The 18255-nt window shown below is 37.2% G+C and overlaps 1 protein-coding gene across 1 annotated transcript in view; it reads right to left on the bottom strand.

Annotated features, from left to right (window-relative positions):
• Window positions 1-17683, bottom strand: part of ZC3H12B (zinc finger CCCH-type containing 12B) — a 518102-nt gene extending 500419 nt beyond the window's left edge. The window contains exon 1 of the mRNA XM_003360341.4: window positions 17565-17683. The gene's annotated coding sequence lies outside the window, so the exon portion shown is untranslated. The remainder of the gene's footprint in view (window positions 1-17564) is intronic.

Below are 18255 nucleotides of genomic sequence, written 5' to 3'. Positions count from 1 at the left end.
AATTACCCATGACATTGTTCACAGAACTAGAACAAACAATCCAAACATTTATATGGAACAACAAAAGACCCAGAATCGACAAAGCAATCCTGAGAAACAAAAACCAAGCAGGAGGCATAACTCTCCCAGAATTCAAGAAATACTACAAAGCCACAGTCATCAAAACAGTGTGGTACTGGTATCAAAACAGACAGACAGACCAATGGAACAGAATAGAGAATCCGGAAATTAACCCTGACACCTATGGTCAATTAATCTTTGGCAAGGGAGGCAAGAACATAAAATGGGAAAAAGAAAGTCTATTCAGCAAGCATTGCTGGGAAACCTGGACAGCTGCATGCAAAGCAATGAAACTAGAACACACCCTCACACCATGCACAAAAATAAACTCCAAATGGCTGAAAGACTTAAATATACGACAGGACACCATCAAACTCCTAGAAGAAAACATAGGCAAAACACTCTCTGACATCAACATCATGAATATTTTCTCAGGTCAGTCTCCCAAAGCAATAGAAATTAGAGCAAAAATAAACCCATGGGACCTCATCAAACTGAAAAGCTTTTGCACAGCAAAGGAAACCCAAAAGAAAACAAAAAGACAACTTACAGAATGGGAGAAAATAGTTTCAAATGATGCAACTGACAAGGGCTTAATCTCTAGAATATACAAACAACTTATTCAACCCAACAGCAAAAAATCCAATCAATCAATGGAAAAATGGGCAAAAGACCTGAATAGACATTTCTCCAAGGAAGATATACAGATGGCCAACAAACACATGAAAAAATGCTCCACATCGCTGATTATAAGAGAAATGCAAATTAAAACTACCATGAGATACCACCTCACACCAGTCAGAATGGCTATCATTAATAAATCCACAAATAACAAGTGCTGGAGGGGCTGTGGAGAAAAGGGAACCCTCCTGCACTGCTGGTGGGAATGTAAACTGGTACAGCCACTATGGAGAACAGTTTGGAGATACCTTAGAAATCTATACATAGACCTTCCATATGACCCTGCAATCCCACTCCTGGGCATCTATCCGGACAAAGCTCTACTTAAAAGAGACACATGCACCCGCATGTTCATTGCAGCACTATTCACAATAGCCAGGACATGGAAACAATCCAAATGTCCATCGACAGAGGATTGGATTCGGAAGATGTGGTATATATACACGATGGAATACTACTCAGCCAAAAAAAAGGATGACATCATGCCATTTGCAGCAACATGGATGGAACTAGAGAATCTCATCCTGAGTGAAATGAGCCAGAAAGACAAAGACAAATACCATATGATATCACTTATAACTGGAATCTAATATCCAGCACAAATGAACATCTCCTCAGAAAAGAAAAGCATGGACTTGGAGAAGAGACTTGTGGTTGCCTGATGGGAGGGGGAGGGAGTGGGAGGGATCGGGAGCTTGGGCTTATCAGTCACAACCTAGAATAGATTTACAAGGAGATCCCGCTGAATAGCATTGAGAACTATGTCTAGATACTCATGTTGCAACAGAAGAAATGGTGGGGGAAAAACTGTAATTGTAATGTATACATGTAAGGATAACCTGACCCCCTTGCTGTACAGCGGGAAAATAAAAAAATAAAATTAAAAAAAAAAAAAAAAATTTTCGAACAATGAAAAGCACAGGACCATATGGTTTCATGGATGAATTCCACCAAACATTAAAGAATACCTAGGGATCAAGATGGTGGAGGAGGAGTTCTCCTCATGGCTCAGTGGTAACCAACCTGACTAGTATCCATGAGGATATGGGTTTGATCCCTGGCCTCCCTCAGTGGGTTAAGGATCAAGCATTGCTGTGAGCTGTGGTGTAGGACATAGACGTGGCTCAGATCCTGAGTTGCTATCACTGTGGCATAAGCCAGCACCTGCAGCTCAGATTCCACTCCTAGCCTGGGAACTTCCAAATGCTGCAGGTGCAGCCTTAAAAAGACAAAAAAAAAAAAAAACATTAAAAATACATCTATAAGTGGAACGATTCACAAGGAACATCTACTGAATGCTGATCGACAACCTTAGACTCCCAAAAAGGCAAGAAAACCTCCATGAAGCTGGGTAAGACAAGGGGGAAAAGAATGGAAAAAAGAAAAGACAAAGGAGAAAGATAGGAATCCAAAAAGGGCCCATCCCTCAGGGAGGGAACCTGGAGGTAGAAAACATTTCTGTGCCCTGGGAAGTCCTCTAATTGGAAGGGAGAACAGCCTGGGGGACACTGGAGCCCTAGGAGGAAAGAGCAGCAACTGGTTTGCAGAAGGCAAACCAGAGAGTAACCTGCACAGAGGGTAAGCACTACCTCATCACTTCCCAGCCTCTTCCCTGTCTCTGGAGCAGTTAGGGGCTGGGAACTGAAGCTCAGGCTTTAGAAGTCACACCAAGGGATGAGTTCCCATTGTGGCTCAGCAGGTTAAGGACCCAGTGTTGTCTCTGGATGGATGCAGGTTCGATCCTTGGCCTCACTCAGTGGGTTAAGGATCCAGCATTGCTGCAAGCTGCAGCATAGGTCACAGATGCAGCTTGAATCCAGTGTTCCCATGGCTGTGGCACAGGCCACAACTGCAGCTGTGATTTGACCCCCAGCCTGGGAAATTTCATATGCCACAGGTGTGCCTATAAAAATAAAAATAAAAATAAAAAAAGTCAGATCCAGGGAGAGGACCTGTGTTGGCTACATGGAGGCTGGATTATGACAACGGAGTGTGTACTTGGAACAAATCTAGTCCCACCTGAGAGGAAAGGTGTCATTGTTGGGGGTAGTGCAAGGAGAAGGGCAGGACCTTCATAAAAGCTTCCTTCCGTGTCAGTGATCTCAGGCAATAGGACACCAATTACAAGAGGTCTGGGGGCACACATGAACATCTGGCACCATTGTGGGATTCAGAGGTGAGGAGGGTGACTGCTAGGAGACCTGGGAGCAGGTGCTGAGCCCTGCCTCTATGATTCTAAGAGTGCCTGAGCCCCATATTCACCTGCAAAATGTGGTAGCTGGCTCTGGAACCTACCCCCACTATCCCAAGAATGAAGTTAGACCCAGATACACCTGAAAAACCTACCAGCAGATGGCAGACCTACCGCCACCATCTCCAGGGAGCACACTAGACCCAGTCACCTCTGTGAAACCTGCGAGTGGATTCCAGACAATGCCCCCACTATCCTGGGAGTATAGAGACCCAGTATGCCTACAAAAACTGCCAGCAAGCTTGGACCCTGCTCCTGCAGTCCTAGGAAGGCGAGAGAAGTAGCCACCTCTGATGATCCACAAATGGACACTGAGACCAGGCCCCTGTTGTCACAGGAGGGTGAAAGAACCACCAAACCTGCACACCTCATTTCAAAGCAATAATAACTAACACACAATGAAGAAAGAGGCAGCAAGCATCAAACTAAAAGCAACCCATTGATTCAGAACAAGACTATAGAGCAGAAAGACTTAAGCTCACTTCCTATCAGGAAAATACCAAAATCAAAAATAACTGTTGAACAAATATCAACAAAAAAGACTGGAACCTACCAAAAAAGTTATTTTTCACTCAAGGACAAGGAAGAGGCCATGGTAATATGGCAGGAGGGGGGCTTTGGTGATGCAACCAAATCCCATGCCTGATGGGCAGCCCATAAACTGGAAAAAAATTATATTGCAGAGATTCTCCCACAGGAGTGAGAGTTCTGGGGATTAGGATTGGGAAGAGAAACCCCTAGAATATTTGGCTTCAAATGGCTGCAGGGCTAGACATCAGGAACTCCACAGAACTGGGTGAAACACAGACTTCACTTTTGGAAGGTACACATAGGGTACCAACAACCGTATGCCAATAAAATGGACAACCTAAAAGAATGGACAAATTCCTACAAATGTACAACCTTCCAAGACTTAATTAGAAAGAAATAGAAAATATGAATAGACTAACACATGTACTGAAATTGAAACTGTAATTTTAAAACTTCCAAAAAAACAAAAGTCAAGGACCAGATGGCATCACAGGAAGATGCAATCAAACATTTAAAGAAGAGTTAACACCTATCTTTCTGAAACTATTCCAAAAACTGCAGATTAAGAAACACTCCCAAACTCATTCTATGAGACCACCATCACCCTCATACCAAAACCAGAGAAAGATACCACAAAAAAGAAAACTGCAAGCCAATATCACTAAGGACCACAGATGCAAAAATCCTCAACATATACTAGCAAACTGAATTCAGCAATACATTAAAATGATCATACACCATGATCAAGTGGTTTTTATCCCAGTGATACAAGGATTCTTCAAAATCCACAAATCTACCAGTATGATATAACACACCAATAAACTGAAGAATAAAAATGATATGGCAATCTCAATAGATACAGAAAAGGCTTTTGACAAAATACAATACCATTTCTGATAAAAGCTCTAGCAAGTGGGCAGAGAGGGAACCTATCTCAACATAGTAAAAGCTACATATATCAAACCCATAGCTAATATCATATTCAATGGTGAAAAGCTAAAGCTTTCCTACTAAGAACAGGAGCAAGACAAGGATGCCCACTTATACCACTGTTATTCAACACAGTCTTGTAAGTCCTAGTCACAGCAATTGGACAAGAAAAAGAAATAAAGGGAATCCAAATTTAAAAAAAGAAGTAATACTGTCACTGTTTGCAGATGACATGATTTTATACACAGAAAATCCTAAAAAGGCTACCAGAAAACCACTAGAACTCATCGATGAATTTGGTAACATAGCAGGATACAAAATTAATACACATAAATCTCTTGCATTTCTATATACAATCAATGAAAGATCAGAAAGAGAAATTAGGGAATCAATATCATTTACCATTATATCAAAAAGAAGAAAACATCAATGGATAAACTTACCTAGAGAGGCAAAAGTCCTGTACTCTTAAAACTATAGGATGATGATGGAAAAAAACAAAGATGACACAAATAGAAAGACATAACATGCTTTTGGATTAGAAGAATCAACATTGTCAGAATGACTATACTACCCAAGGTAATCTACAGATTCAATACAATCCCTATCAAATTACCAATGGTATTTTTCACAGAACTAGAACAAAAAAATTTTAAATGTGTACTGAAATATAAATGACCCCGAATAGCCTAAGGTATCCTAAGAAAGAAAAAAGGAGTTGAAGGAATTAGGCTCCCTAACTTCAGACTATACTACAAGGTTACAGTCATCAAAATGGTGTGGTTCTGGCATAAGAACAAAATACAGATTGACAGAACAGAATAGAAAGCCCAAAATAAAACCATGTACCTATGGTCAATTAATATTCAACAAAGGAGGCAAGAATATACAATAGAAAAAAGCCATTCTCTTCAGTAAGTAGTGCTAGGAAAAACGACAGCTACATGTAAAAGAATGAAATTAAAACATTCTACAACACTATATACCAAAATAAACTCAAAGTGGATTAAAGAGATTAAATACCTAAATGTAAGGCTGGATACTATAAAACTCCTAGAGGAAAATAGGCAGAACATGCTCTGACATAAACTGTATTGATATCTTTTTGATCCCCCTCTAGCATAAAAACAAAAATAAATAAATGGGGCCTATTTAAAATTAAAAGCTTTGCACAGCAAAGGAAACCATTAAAAAATGAAAAGACAACCCACAGAATCGGAGAAGATATTTGCAAATGAAGCAACCAACAAGAGATTAATCTACAAAACATACAAACATCTCATACAACCCAATCAAAAAATGGTCAGAAGATCTACATAGACATTGATCCAAAGAAGTCAGATGGGTGTCCAAAATGCACATGAAAATATGCTTAACATTACTAATTATTAGGGAAATGCAAATCAAAACTAGAATGAGGTATCATCTCACACCAGTCAGAATGGCCATCATCAATAAGTCTACAAACAGGAATTCCTGTTGTGGCTCAGTGGTAACGAACCCAACTATTACCCAGGAGCACGTGGGTTCAATCCCTGGCCCCACTCAGTGGGTTAAGGATCGAGCACTGCCATGAGCTACAGTGTAGGTCACAGAAATGACTTGGATCTGGCATTACTGTGGTTGTGGTATAGGCTGGCAGCTATAGCTCCCACTTGACTCCTAGCCTGAGAACTTCCATATGCCACAGGTGTGGCCTTAAAAAGACAAAAAGAAAAAAGAAAAGAAAAGAAAAGAAAGGGAAAAAAAAGAAAAGGAGTCTACAAACAATAAATGCTGGAGAGGATGTGGAGAAAAGGGAACCCTCCTTCACTGTTGGTGGGAATGTAAGAATGGAAAATGGTATGGATATTCCTCAAAAACTGAATACATAACTATCCAGCAATCCCACTCCTGGGCATCTATCCAGAGAAAACCATAATTCAAAAAGATAAATGCACCCCAATGTTCACTGAAGCACTATTTACAATAGCCAAGACATGGAAGCAACCTAAATGTCCATTGGCAGATAAATGGATAAATAATATGCAGTAAATATATACAATGGAATATGACTGAGCTATAAAGAAGAATGAAATAATGCCATTTGCAGCAACATGAATGGACCTAGAAATTATTATACTAAGTGAAGTAAGTCAGAGAGAGACAAATAAACCATATCATATCACTGATATGTGAAATTTTTAAAATGATACAAATGAACTTATTTACAAAACAGAAAGAGACTCGAAGACTTTGAAAACAAACATATGGTTACCAAAGGGGAATGGAGGAAAGGAAAGACTGGGGGTTTGGGAATGGCAAAGGCATACTTTTGTATACGGAATGGATGATCAACAGGAACCTGCTGTATAGCACAGGGAAATCTACTCAGTGATAACATATATGGGAATGGACATGCATATATGTATAACTGAATCACTTGCTGTATAGCAGAAATTAACACAATATTGTAAATCAACTATACTTCAATAATATTAAATTTAAAAAGGAAGAACACCAATCCTTCTCAAACTCTTTTTAGAAATCAGAGGAGGAAATACTTGCAAACTCAACTTATGAGCCAGCATTAGCCTGATATCCCAGGCATAAAAAAAGATACTAGAAGAAAGAAAACTACAGGCTAATTTCCCTAATGAATAATATGCAAAAATCATATACAAAATAATAGCAAACTAAATTCAATAGAACATTAAAAGGATCATACATCATAAACAGGTGGAATTTATTCCTGAGATTCAAAGATAGTTCAATCACCTTAACAAAGGAATAAAGGAACAAATATATGATTATCTCACAGATGCAGAAAAAGCATTTGACAAATTTCAACACCCTTTTATTATAAAAAAATATTCAATAAATTAGTCATAAAAGGAAATTGCCTCAACATAATTAAGGTCATATATAAAAAGCCCACAGTTAACATCTGAAAGCTCTTTCTATAAGATCAGGAACAAGGCAAGGATGCTCACCTTCACCACGTATATTCAACATAGTACTGAAGACTGCTGCTAAGCTAGATCAATTATGTAAGTAAAATAAATTTAAAAGGCATCCGAATCAGTTCAGGACACAAAATCAAGAGAAAAATATCAGCTGTGTTCCCATACACTAACAATGAACATCTAATAGAAAGTTAAGAACATAATTGTAATTACAACAGCATCAAAAAGAACAAAATTATTAGGAAAAACTTAATCAGGAAGTCTAAAGATTTGTACACTGAAAATCAACAAAATGTTGCTGGAAGAAATTAAAGATGACATACATAATTGGAAAGATATCTCATGTTCATAGATTGGAAGATTTAATACAGTTAAAGCAGCCATACTACCCAAAGCAATCTACATTCAATGCAATCCTTATCGAAACCCAAATGGCCTTTTTTTACAGCAAACAGAACAAAACTGAAGGCATCACACTTTGTATATTAAAAAGTAATATTAAAAATATTACAAAGCTACACTAAATAAAACAGTATAATAGTAGCATAAAGACAAACCTATGGAAGAGAAGAGAAAGTCCAGGAACAAATTCGCCTGTATACAGTCAACTGATCTTTGACAGGGTAGCAAGAACACACAATGGGGACAGTCTCTTCAATAAATAATATTGGAAAACTGAATGTCCACATGCAAAATAATGAAACTGGATACTTATACATATAAATCAACTCAACATGGATTAAAGAATTAAAAGTACGACATGAAACCATAAAACTCCTAAAGGAAAACAAAGAGGAAAAGCTTCATAACATTGGTCTTAAAAATGATTTCTTAGACATAACACCAAAAGTACAGGGCAACAAAAGTCAAACTAGACAAATGGGAATATGTCAAACTAAAAAGCAAATACACAGCAAAATAAATTATCAACATAATGAAAAACCAACATTTGGAATGGGAGAAAATATTTGCAAGCCATATTTTTAAAATATATAAGAAATTCCTACAACTCAATAGTAATAAATAAATAAATCTTCATTTAAAAACAAGGAAATGTAACATTGTAAATCAAGTCTACTTTAATTAAAAAATAAATAAAGAATAAATCACAAATAAACTAAAAAAAAAAAAAAGGAAATGACTTGGATAAACATTTTTCCAAAGAAGACATACAAACAGCCAACATGTCTGTGAAAAGATAGTCAAATATCATTAATTATCAAGTAAATGAAAACCAAAACCACATGAAAATATTACCTCATACCTGTTAGGATGGTCATTATAAAAAAGAAAACTAAAACAGAAAATAACAAGTGTTGGAGAAAATGTTTAGAAACTGAACCTTTATGCCATGTTGGTGGAAATGTAAAATGGTGAAGTTGCTATGGAAAACAGCATGGAAGTTCCTCAAAATTTTTTTGAATACTACCATATGATCCAACAATCCCACTTCTGAGTATTTATCCAAAAGTAGTAACAATGGGATCACGAAAAGTATTTGCACTCCCATGTTCATAGCGTTATTTACAATAGCCAGGAGGTGGCAACAACTTAAGTATCCATTAATGAGTATGTAGATAAAGAAAATGCAGTAAATACATTCAATGGAATATTATTCAGTCTTTAAAAATAAGGATATCCTGTTATATGCTACAATATGGACAAATCTTAAGGACATTATGCTAAGTGAAATAAGCCAGTCAAAGAAGAGCAGACACTCCATGATTCTACCTATCTGAAGTGTCTAAAGTGGTCTAAATTAGTCAGAATCATAGACTAATAGAAGCAGAAGGTAGAATGGTAGTTGCCAACAGCTTGCAGGGGAAGGAAAATGGAGAGTATTAAATGGTAGAGTTTGTCATACAAGATGAGAAAGTTCTAAAGATCTTCTGTATAATAATATTGGATTCTTAATTATTTGTTAAGAAAGTAGAGACTCATATTTTACAACAATTTTAAAAAATTCTAGTCCTAACATATAATTATTTTAATATATAAATACCCTAAATTAACCAATTAAAATACAGAGATTGGCAAAGTGATTTAAAAAAATGCTCTAATATATGCTGTCTACAAGAAATTCACTTCAAACATAACAACATGTATAGATTGAAAGTAAATAGATAGAAAAAAAGACATTCTTTTGAAGCATGAAATGTTTAAGAACACTTTCACATAAAGTAGACTTCAGAGCAAAGAAAATTACTAGGAATAAAAAGTAGCATTTAATTTTTAGCTGCCCCTGTGGCATGCAGAAGTTCTCGGGCCAGGGATCAAACCACTGCAGTGACAACATGGGATACTTAACCAGCTTAGATACTTAGGAACTCCCTGCCTTAATTTAGAATATGTAAACTTGGAAGCTCCAGGTGAGCTAGAGAATGAGAAGAATAAAGCAGACAAGCTGAAAGAAACAGATAAACAAGGAGACCCTTTGGCTCTAAGGATGGGAAGGGAAGAGAGAAAGGAAGAAAGCTCTCATAGCCATTGGCAGCTTTTCAATTCTAGTTATACTCCCTCATGTGCCCAAGCTATACTTTTTGCCCTTGAATTCCATGAGAACCTCTTGTATCCTTAATATAAATCCTTTTTTGTTTTCATTTAGTTTGAAGTAGATCTTTGCTATTTGCAACCAAAAATCCTTAATCAAGACAGACACAATTGGGTCAGTGGTCAACAAACAAAATTATGCACAACCTAAAGCTCCAAACAGGTTATGCAAAGCATCCTTGCCCCAGTTTCATTACATACTTGAATTAATCCTTAATTAATTAGAAAATTCATTAAACAAGATATTTTATGCAGTTCTGGGACTACCTGGATTAGAAACATTCATATTCAAATGGAAATAAAACAATTACCTTCCAAGATAAAATGCCTTTAAACTTTCTTTTAAACTGCAGCCTCCTTCTGTTAGTGCAGACTACTAATAAATAGATTTCTCTAATTCCTCTTCTGCATTGGATGTTTGGCTATGAGAAAGTGTTATGTGAATACTCAGTCTCTTCCTCTCATCCATAATGGCAAAGGGGGCAGGAGATGGAGAGTGTTCTAATTAGTTAAAAATTCCAGAGAGCTAATTTTTTATTCTAGTCAATCCAACAACCTTGGTGTTATTGCTTCCTTTGCTCTTACTCCAAAGACCTATAAGTGAAGAGCAAAGAGCTTACACAGCAGAGGCAAATTATCATTACTGTAAAAGGCACTGAAGCAGAGAACCAGCACTTTTTCCATTCCAAAAGAAAATCAATAGTAAATAACAAGACTCTAGCAACCCCATTGTTAGGTATGGTTGTGCTCTTCTTGGTTAAATGAAATTCATTCCAGCTTCTTGTTAGAAAAATTTTATTTCATAACACAATAAATCTGGGTTTTAGAGCTTATTGCATCATAACATAAACAAAACAAATCTATATTAATTTGCATATATGTATTATATGATTATTAATTCAGAACTGGTGAAGGAGGTCCTAAAGTTTAACTACTTTCAGAGCTGCTGCAACACCATTAACATATTAAGACTACTTTGAATGAACACTTTACTTTCCTAATCTGATGAATTGATAAGAAAAATTTGTAAATGCACAGAATTTACATGCAAATAATATTGCTAATGTAGTTTTTAAAACATCTGAAAGCAGTTCATCATAACTATTGCCCTAATTTTATTTAAACTATTAACTGATATTCAAATTCCTTTCCTAGTAAAGAGTCTGATGCAATTTATATTCTCTCATATATTCAACAGAGCACTTAGAAGACATTTTTACATACATAAAACCTAGCTGTTCCTACATTCATCCATCTTAGCACTTATTTTAATTAAATATCAGTGCTTTGATAGCCAGTAAAAAAAGCTCTGATATGTCCTAATCTCTGATAGGACTCCGGCTGCTTTTCCTGTGGAGTGGAATCCATCACCAGCACAGGGTAAGCACTCTAACAAAGATATTTTTAGCATGAATATAACAAATTTTTGATTGGTAGGCCTGAATTAAGGAAATTTTGTTTTACTATAAGTTGGACCACAATGATTCAGAATTTGTGGTAACTGGGACAGGGGCTGAGATTAAATCAAACTTAGTATTATTTATGAAGAGTTTGCTAAGCAAACCAGTAGCGTAAATGAGATAGTAGAGAAGATATTAAATTACTTAAAAGAAAAGGAGCTTCAAGGCACCTTCAATTATTTCAGAAAGATCGCTTTACGTATAATTCATTGGTATGCTAACTATAAATTGTTCCCATCTATTTATTAAAGTAAAATTCCTAACAGGAATACTTTGATAACCAAGTTCATTTTTTTAAATTTTTTGTCTTTTTAGGGCCACACCCAAGGCATATGGATGTTCCCAGGGTAGGGGTTAAATCAGAGTTGTAGCTGCTGGCCTAGTCTGTGACCTACACCATAGTTCATGGAAACACTGGATCCTTAACCCACTGAGCAAGATCAGGTATCAAACCTGTGTCCTCATGGATGCTACTCAGATTCGTTTCTGCTGAGCCATGATGGGAACTCCAACCAAGTTCTTGTTACTACATACACAAGGAAGCTATGAAAACTACAGCACATTAAAAAAATTCTAAAATTCAAAACTTCAACCATTTTAGACCAAATTTTTCTAAAGTTATTACAAATTAAGAAAACTTTGCAACATATAAAATATGATACCCATTTTATTATACCCCTACTTTTTCCCTTCTATGGAATCACAGGTATCTGTACCAATATGGTAGCAATAGCAATACAATCCATGATAATTAAATCTATTGATGACAAGCAAAAACAACTCAGTTAATAATGTTAGCTTGAAAGTACACAGGAAAAGAAACAAAATATTAGGACTCTATGTGCACATTTAGAAGTTAAACTCAGTAAGAACAATTAAATAAATTAGTATATGATATATGCCCAGCCCTGCAAAGGGCAGAGAGCAACTAATAAGTAATGAGACAGGCTTATGTATGACCTGTGAAATCAAACTTATTACTGTGTCACCTGATATATCAACTACTTTTCAATCTGAAAACTAAAATTCTATGTTGATGGTAATTAATGTCACAGGACTTCCCATCGTGGCTCAGTGGTAATGAACCCAACTAGTATCCATGAGGATGAGGTTTTGATCCCTGGCCTCACTCAGTGGGTTAAGGATACAGCAGTGTTGTAGAGAGCTGTGATGTGGGTCACAGACACGGCTAGGATCCTGCATTGGTGTGGCTGTGGTGTAGACTGGCAGCTGAAGTTCCAATTCTACCCCTAGCCTGGAGCCTCCATATGCTGCTGGTACAGTCCTTTGAAAAAAAAAAGAATGCTTTGAATTCCTCAGCTGAAAGATACTGTATAAACACACAGTGTAGCAACAAGATAGAAGGGGAAAATAGAGAAGATATTAATTTTTAGTCTACATTAAAAAATACCTATACACACAGTTTAGTTGATAAAGATATAATGAAAAACTCTGAACAAATCTGAATGAAAGGATCCATACTTTTATTTCAGAAATAACTAAATTCTGACTTTTTCCTTTCTACAATAAAGAAAACTATGTTTGAAGTAAAAGTATAGTGATTCAAAATTGTCTGAGTTAGACACAGCTCTTAAAAATAACTTGGGCTAGTCTTCTTCTTGATGCCACTTCCAGTTGAATCACCCAGTTTCAAATGCAGTTTACCTGATATGGATCCAGCTTTTGAAACTGTGATAGAAAATCTTTCCTGAATAACTTTTTAAAAATATAAATGTATTTTGTAAAATTAATTTCAGAGCCATAGAAGTAGATCAGTAGAAATGACAGTGAGAACAAACCAATATCCACAGAGGTTAGGAAAAGTGGCAATGAGGTACAGAAAGTGAACATAATGAGGAATCATATAATTCAGGATAGGAAAGGTTATGGAGATACTAATACTGAACAATAGTTTTAATGAAGATTGTTAGAAAACACCCATTTTCCTAATTATTAATTAGGAAATTAATAATTGAATTGACTTCAGGTTTTCAGTTAATATTTATTGCATTTTAAAATTGCTACAAAAAGCTTCTCTTTCAGTAACAAAGACTCACCATCAAATCCCTAAGGTACATCAGTTGTTAAAAAAATAGGAATTAATCAGACCACAGGGAAACTTTTGCGTGCTGATAGTCCCAAGAGAGTTAACAATTTATACTATATGATATTAAGAGAATGATAACTTTGTGTGAAATAGTTTCTGTGGATATTAGCTTACATCTTCTATATGAAGGCCTTCTGTGGATATTAGCTTACATCTTCTATATGAAGGCCTTCTGTGAATATTAGCTTACATCTTCTATATGTAGGCACCATAATTTAAGAAGGAATTCTACTGTACACATATTTTCCTATATGGAATTGGCTATGGGTATTTTTCACTTAGTGAAAAAGGTTATGTCCCAGAAAATATACTCCAAAAATAATGTTGGGTAAAAGCCATTTTTCCCATAAGCGTTCATAATAAAATAAGGGGATATACTCAGCTGAGAAATTTTTCAATCCATTGATATATTAAAGATCATACTTAAGAATATGACAACACTTTTGAAACTATATTTAAAGAAAATTACAACTTAGGGATACATCATTGGTACTTAGTCTAATGCTGATCTACTTTCAGACTCAGTAATATGGTGGTAAAAATATTGAGGGTTACCTATTATATAGCAACAAAACTAATAATTCCTTACCCTATTTCACATGCTGCTACCAGTGAGATTTAGTAATATACCTAAGATGTATACCTACCTGAAACCACCATAGTACTTAGAATTTGACATATAAGGTAATTCTAATTTTATCAACAGTTTCCTCATCACTTGAATTCACCAATTCTCTTTCCAAAGAGTTTCCCTTTAGATAACTAGCACAAGCAGCTAAGAACAGAATTGTGCAATAATGCTTAGTGACAACGCAAAGAAGACCCCAATACCCTCTAAAAATATTTTGGTGTTAACTGGCTAACTTCCAACAATGATCAGATATTCATTGACTGTGTCTGTGTGGACCATTCTGTTCTCTAATTATTAATTGTTTATTTAACTAATAGCTGACATCCTAAGCAAAGGATGCTCAAAACAAGTATATTCATTGAAACTATTAGCTACTTTGAATTGAAGATTTTAGCAATAACTACTGCTGGCAGCAAAAGACACCAAATGAAAAATATAAGATGATATATAGAAGCCTTGAAAATTTTTAAGCTTGGGTATATCATTCCTTAGAGCATATCTGCAAATTAACTCAAAAATTCTTTGTATTGGAATTCTAATATGCAAGTTTCAGTTGGGGGTGACATAACCTCTCTTTTTGATACAGCTGCAGTGTATTTTCTTGTTGTTACATACATATTTTTTTTTTACATACAAATATCACCATGCAATTGTTGACAAAAACCCAGAAGACTAGTCATGTAACTGATTATCAACACAGCAGGTACTTGTTAGAAAAGTACCATAAATTTTGCATAGGTTTATAACTGCAGTTTAAATACTGATGTTAGTTGCCAAATATTAACACATGGGCTATTAATAGCATTACTTTAGAACTCTGACAGACATCAATTTGCAGGACTCTGATATATCTCTCTTTGTTTTCAGAAAACAATAGAAAGAGTAGTACTAATTAACAGTATAAAAACTAAGCTATCATATATTTTAATGGACCAAATTTCATGTTGTTCATAGAATTTCCCTAATTTATTCTATCAAAAAATGGTCTTTGTAGTATATTAATAATCTAAAGTTGTACTAATCAAATCAGCCTTGTACAAAACACTTAGATTTTAACTGTCTTAGGAGACAGTGAAAATGTACAAGTTATAAAAATATGTGAACCTGATATTCTATCTGCTTAGAAAACATTCTTACTTGCCCCAGGAAATAGGAAGGTTATTTTAAATCTGACTTATAAAGTACATACATTTGAAAAATCATTTACATTTAATTTAATAACTTAGTATGTAATTTATCAAAAAAATTTATGCCCACAACAGAGTTCATTGTCACTGACAGGCCCCTCCCCCTTTAAGTTTATCCAGAAGAGTAATATTAGAAAAGATTAGAAAATATTAGTGAAGATTAGAAAATCCGGTGCCTCAGCTCATGCTACACTCAACTCCTCCCCTTCCAAAAAAGTCTACACTTCTATCGAAAACAAAATCAAGTCTGGCTTTCTCTATAATGCCTTCTCAGATGAACATCAATCTCCAAAGATCTCCATTTAACTGTTAATTCTTTTAGTTCCTATTCTGTACTATTCTGTGTTCCATCTGTTGACCACAATGTCTCATGTATTTATTTTCTTTCTCCAATGGGTAAGCAATTTAACTTCTGTTTCTGTTCTATTCCCAGTACCTAGTACAGGCACTCAGTGAAGCCAGAAAATAAAAGCTTGTTGAAAGTCAATTTAAAAAAAAAACTAACTCATTCCAGAGTTCACTGGTCAAGTGCCTTGTAAAATGAACTATTAATATTATCTTATAATGTGGTTATGATATTCTATATAAATGCCCTTGAGTATGTAGCACCTTCACAGACATAATCATTATAATAGAATTTTAAATCGGATCCAAATTACTGCCTGCTTCTAAAAGTACATGAAGATGAACAACAAGTATCCACATGGTACATTATTATTTCAAATAATTCAAACTTTAATTCAAGAACTTTTCTAATACAAAAACATTTCTAACTTTGGAATCTAGCACCAAGAAGCATGTCAGTTTGCCAATTCACTTTCACAAAACAAACAATACTAAGCTGAGGTCCAAGGTTATTTGGCAGTGAAACCAGAATTATGACTGCTTTAAGCCATACCCAAGAGAATGTCAAACAGGAAAGCTTCCAAAGCAAAAAATTTTACCAACAACTATCAGAGGTGTCAGTCTTGACTGATTCACTAGATAAAGTTATCTAAACACAAATGACATCTCTATCCTTTTTTAAAATCTTTAGCCTAAAAGTATTTACCCAAAATTAAATTTAGCTTTTTCATTATTGCACTTCTTTTTCATTTCGTTCTCTTTTTCAAATAGAATAAACCTGAAATGGCTTAAAAAACAGCGTGGAGGGAAGAGAGCCAAATAAAGAAGGAACTCATCTTTCATTGTCTGCACACAGAAGTACCTTACAATCAAAATTACAAGTTATCTAAATTTAGTCTACTTTTGAAAGGGGTCAACTGTGAATTGTAATTTTCTTCAACCATTTGCTCTTAAAGAAACAACCTCACTCCTTAAAGATAATGTTGTCGATTTTCAAAAAGTATCTACAAACTTTAGATCCTCATCGAATCACCCTGTCCAAAATATCACTTCAGGTTCCTCATTTCAATGCTTTTTGGAGCAACTATTCTCAACTGCAGGCTACCCTAGAAAGAAGAGATAGATTATAACATATCCTTGCTTTTATTAGGAACATTTTAGGTTTCCTCATCATATTTATTTTTTAAAAGTATGTCGTTCTGGATAAAGAGTAGTATGTAAAACCTGTTCTCCCTGTAGCAATCAGCCACTTTTCCCCTACTTCTCTTCAAGTTTGATCCCACTTTGGAAGTCAACTGGAGAGTGTGTTTGTTAGTTTGTTTTATTAGTATTATTTAATATAAGTACTGTCTTCCTAACTTTTACACGTCAGGAGTCAGAAGCCAGGCACACGGCTTTCAGAAGCTCTCAGCACACCAGTAGCAAGAAAATTGAAAAGTAAGGGGCCATACCAGTTGCCTGTTCGAGCCTTGAAGCATGGAGCGAGAAGCAGCCTGAGAATTGGCTCTTTGGAAGCCTGCGGTTATGCTGAGCCTTCTGAGGGCAAGAGGGATGGAAAAGGGGCGAGCAAGCACGGTACTGGAAACGTCTATCCCAGAATCAGGGACCTGGCTGCATGACTGTACGTAGAAATTACCAACATATGACATCTAAGAAGCAAAACCAGGCCTTAAGCACCGACCCTGCGTTCCTGGACGCCGAGTTGAGACCAAAGAGTGATGCTTTTTAGAAGGAAAACTACATCGAAGGGATTAGGGAGCCGCGAGCAGATGTAAGAGAGGCATCAGAAGCTTTTGCAGAAAAAAAACAGCGCTTCAGTCCCCTCCCGGGGACCCAGAGGCCAGAAAAGCGCCCCAGCACCTGGCGAGTGCGGTGCCACTACTCACCCCTACTCTCCTATGGTTCCTGTAGTCGCCCAGCTCGACACAGCCCCTGCAGGGGGAGCCCCTCCCCCGCCCGCTGCCTGGGGTGGGCTAAGCGGGCTAGAGGAGCCAGCGGCGCAGGTGTCCGTGAGCCGGGACGAGAGACGCGCCCAAAGAGGAGCTGGGTGCAAGGGAGGCAGCCTGGTGCCTTGCGCTCCCTGGAGCCGCCAACTTCACCACCATCGACGTGGAGGGGCGAGAAGAGGCAATGGGGGCGCGCGAGGCGGGGGGGTGCTTGCCCAGCTGCCCGAAGCCTCGGGCACTAGGCCCGAGCTCGGGCTGAACCGCCGCCCCCCGTCTGCTCAGGGACGCAACCCCCAGGCCTGATTCCCGTCCCTCAGCCCCCGCGGCCACACAGCAGTGGCAGCTCCCTCTCGGGGCCGCGGTCGCAGCGGCATCCTCGTGTTCCTCCTTCTCTGGCGCCCGCTGCCTACACACAGTGCCGCGGCGCCCTGGCCGCCGTCGCCTAGCAACCGCGCGCATGCGCCCCACCCCCGCCGGCGATTGCCGTCACCGCTGGCGCAGCTGTCCTGGCTCAGTCTGCGACCTAGAAAAGTGCACAAAGGCCCACTTCCTAGCGCCTGGATGGAGCGACGTCAAGGTGAGGTGGGAGAAGTGCTCTGAAAATCCAAAGAGGACAGAGGATTTGGGTTCG

The sequence above is a fragment of the Sus scrofa genome, chromosome X, assembly GCF_000003025.6.
Source record: "Sus scrofa isolate TJ Tabasco breed Duroc chromosome X, Sscrofa11.1, whole genome shotgun sequence".
Classification (NCBI taxonomy): Eukaryota; Metazoa; Chordata; class Mammalia; order Artiodactyla; family Suidae; genus Sus; species Sus scrofa.
This window is presented reverse-complemented; position numbering and strand designations above follow the sequence as displayed.